This window comes from Podarcis erhardii (genome assembly GCF_964252035.2).
Source record: "Podarcis erhardii genome assembly, chromosome: W".
In the NCBI taxonomy this organism is placed as follows: Eukaryota; Metazoa; Chordata; class Lepidosauria; order Squamata; family Lacertidae; genus Podarcis; species Podarcis erhardii.
The window spans coordinates 17,479,849-17,484,214 of NC_138506.1; positions in this window are offsets into that span (position 1 = coordinate 17,479,849).

Sequence of the window (4,366 nt, forward strand, 5' to 3'; positions counted from 1 at the left end):
ACGAGGGAAAGGCAATGGGGCCGATTTGTCAGGCGCACACAGGCACAGCTTGAAGACTTTACGCAGAGAGGAACCCCACACGGGAGACACAGATACACAAGCACACAGAAGTCAGTAACCCAAGAGTGGCTTCTAAGTGGGGGGTTGGCTGAGGACAGGGTGGGGCGGAAACATCCGGAGCTTTGCAGAGGGGAGGCAGAAAGCGTTTGTCAGAGGGAAACTCACTTTCCCTTTTTAGAAACCGGCCAAGATCCCTTCTGCATTTGCAGCGCTGCCCCCAAAGTGACCCTTTCAATCCACTTGGTAGTCCAGCTGTAGGCGCTGGTCTTCCAGGCAGAATGAAAGGCGCCCCCACCGATCCCACTTCCTTCCTCTCCCCTTCCAGGCCCCCCTCCGTTCTTTGCTCACCTGCCTCCTTCCCATTCTCTCCCCTGCCTGCCTCCTCCAGCCGGGAGCGCCCACCCATGACCCCCAGCTCCCAAGCCTACAGTGAATGTGTCGTGTCCCCCCCCAGGATGACCCCCACCTTGCTCCGCCACTGCTCTGGAAGAAGCTGCTCTGCTGAGAGCAGGACATCTCTGAAGACTTGGCTGGGGTTCTGTAATCTCTGGTGATACATCCCACTGGCTGAGGTGTGGTGAGCTGCAGACTGACTCCCACAAGTCACCAGCTGAGAGGTCCATGGTCCAGATGCCACTACACCCCTAGATGCTGAAAAGTACCAACTTGAATGGCTCTGAAAGGAAATCAGACAAATTCAACGTTGAGATTTCTATGCTGTCCATCGGACTGGGTTGCCCCAGCCATTCTGGGCGCTGCCAGCAAATTGAAACATCCAAAAGAGTAAAACACCCCAAAATCTTTCCTGTACCGAAGCCACCCACGACCCCCAGCTCCCAAGCCTACAGTGAATGTGTCATTCCCCCCCCCCCCCCAGGATGACCCCCACCTTACTCCACCACTGCTCTGGAAGAAACTGCTCTGCTGAGAGCAGGACATCTCTGAAGACTCCTGTACCGAAGCCAATTGGATTGACTGTTGAATCTTCTTCCAAGTACTTTGGAAAGGACAGGAGCTTTCCCTGCACTTGAGAGCAGTCAGCTAACGTAGGGGTACAGGCCAGGCCACAGGCCACTCCCAGCTCAATCCCCTCACCTCAGCATCGGCCGCCTGAGGCAGCTGCCTCACTCTGGCTCATCAGAGGTCCGGCCCTGCTTGGGAATATGAGTGGGAGAGGGCCATTGCACTCAGGTCCTGCTGATGGGCTTGTTGTGAGCCTCTGCTGGGCAACTATGGGGAACAAGGTGCTGGACTAGATCATCCATTGGTCTAATCCAGAAGGACTGTTCTTACATCCGGGGTGGACTGGAGGCAACTCCAACTTGCAAAAAGCCCTGGAACACCAAGAATTGCAGACTCCCACACTAGCAAGCAAATGAGCTATTGCTTCGCTTCTTAAAACAAAAGAAAAAAACAAGCCCCTTTTGCCATAGCTAGGGCGCGAGACAATGAGCTCGAGAAAGCCCTTTCCTTCCCCTGTCGCACCAAGCACCACATTTTTTTTATGAATAAAAGACCCTGCTTCCCTCTTTCTGGTATGAAACCGTATCAATATGAACGGGGACTTGGGCATGAACTCTGTATTTACATACTGCTGTGTATAGCCCAATCAAAAGCATCGGATTTGGACAGCTAGCCAATAGCGCTTAGCGGCCTCTAGTGGACAGAATCTTTCTTGGACCGCTGCCTGTTTCCGTTCTGCGGAGCAGCGGAGCTTCGCCAGTGGCCGCCTGCTGAGAGAACAATGGACTCAGTCCATCAAAAGCCCATTAACTGGTTTCTATTGCCAAAAGTGATCCTTTGTTGCAAGAAATCTGTCAAGCCATTTCCCTTATGGACTGCCGGCTTAGGAAAAGCCCCTCACTTCAGAAAATCCTCGAAAATCAACCCCCTGCATCAATTTCCTCCATTCCAACGCCATTCTTGCCCTTAAGGAAAGGACTCTTTCCCCCTCTATCTCCCGCCATAATCCTCAAGCGTGAGGACACGTGTACACCCTGCCCCCCCACCCAGGGAAGTGCCCAAAGGTGACACTTACTGAGCAGTTAGTTGGCCAAAGAAACCAAGAGCCCATCACCAGAGTTGCACCAGGGTATGGATGTGCAGGAGGGACGTGGGTGGCACTGTGGTCTAAACCTGGCGCTGTGATCTGTTGGTGAAAACAGTACCAGGAGACTCTTTCAGGTGGTTCATAGTCTAACAGAACCACCTTTGCCGTCAGGGTCTGATACAGAGTCCAAGATCTCCTGAAATGACTCCTGTCATGAGTTTTTCTGCAGATAAAAAGAGGTAGACTCCACCAAGGTAGGAGGGTGCCAGAGCTCTTCCCATTCATGGGAAACAGAGCTCTGAAATCCTGGAGAGCAGCTGCTGGCTGTGGCAGACCATACAGAACTAGATGGCCCAGTGGTCTCACTGGGTTTTCAAGCCAGAACACAGCTTCAGCGCCCCCAGGACAAACCAATTTTTAATTCCCCAAACTCTTACTAATCAGAGTTTCGTTTGTAAAGCGACAGTAGTTCAAAGCATTGACTAGGGGCTTTTCAATGTTCAAAGGCACTTTGGATGCCTTGACTTGCAATCCTTACAACAACCCTGCAGAGCAGTTCAGTGTTATCTCCAGTTGCAGAATAGCGAGGCGCGATGCCGAGGCGGACTCAGGGTGGCCCACCTAAGGAGTTCATGGTAGGGGGACCTAATGAGGCCAAACTCCGTCTTTTGCAGCCCAGTCCTGCGTATTGTAATAAACAAAAATCTGCCCTTATTCCCTTTTTTTAAAAAAAAAATATATATCCTTACCCTCTTTCGAAACTAATTTCTGATTGTTAAAATCACTTCTATTATGTCTATTATCACTATAATCACTTCTATTATGTCTCCGATCTTTCCTCCTTATGTTTAAACACCTTTAACATATTGTTTATTTTTGACATAATATAACTTTAATCTTTCGCCCTTTTTCTATTACGTTTTTGCATACTTCTAAACACTGTATCCCTAATGCCATATTATTTTTATATCCAACATCATTTTAACATTCATAAACTTTGCAGTATTTCTGCAGATAGTTCTTAAACTTCTTCCAGTCCTCTTCCACTGCTTCTTCTCCCAGGTCTCGGATTCTGCCAGTCATTTCTGCCAATTCCATGTAGTCTATTACTTGCATCTGCCATTCTTCCAAGGTGGGCACATATTGTGTCTTCCAGTACTTTGCGATGAGTATTCTTGCTGCTGTTGTCGCATACATAAAAAACGTTCTGTCTTTCTTTAACACCAATTGGCCGACTATGCCCAAGAGAAAGGCCTCTGGTTTCTTAGGGAAGGTATATTTAAATACCTTTTTCAGTTCATTATATATCATCTCCCAGAAAGCCTTAATCTTCGGGCACGTCCACCCAAGGTGAAAGAATGTACCCTCAGTTTCTTTACATTTCCAACATTTGTTATCAGGCAGGTGATAAATTTTAGCAAGCTTGACTGGGGTCATGTACCACCTATAAATCATTTTCATAATATTCTCTCTTAAGGCATTACATGCCGTAAATTTCATACCGGTGGTCCACAACTTTTCCCAGTCAGCAAACATAATGTTATGACCTATGTCCTGTGCCCATTTAATCATAGCTGATTTGACTGTTTCATCCTGTGTATTCCATTTTAACAACAAGTTATACATTCTAGAAAGGATCTTAGTTTTAGGTTCTAACAGTTCTGTTTCCAGTTTCGATTTTTCCACCTGGAAGCCCAATTTCTTATCCAAATTGTAGGCCTCTCTTATTTGGTAATAATGAAGCCAATCTCGCACTTTGTCTTTTAGTTTCTCAAAACTCTGCAGTTTCAATTTGTCTCCTTCTTGTTCTAGTATCTCCCAATATTTCGGCCATTTGGCCTCCAAATTGAGTCTTTTCAGAGCCTTTGCTTCCATAGGTGACAACCACCTTGGGGTCTTATTTTCCAATAAATTTTTATACCTTATCCAGACATTAAATAATGCTTTCCTGACAATATGGTGTTTGAAAGTTTTATGCGCTTTAACCTTGTCGTACCACAAATATGCATGCCATCCAAAAGCATTGTTAAAACTTTCCAAGTCCAAAATGTCAGTGTTCTCAAGAAGCAGCCAGTCTTTCAACCAGCAGAATGCTGCTGATTCATAATAAAGTTTAAAGTCCGGCAGGGCAAACCGCCCCTCTTTCCTTCACATCAGTTAATATTTTAAATTTTATTCTGGGCTTTTTGCCCTGCCAGACAAATCTAGAGATATCTTTCTGCCACTTCTTGAAACAATCCATCTTGTCCACAATCT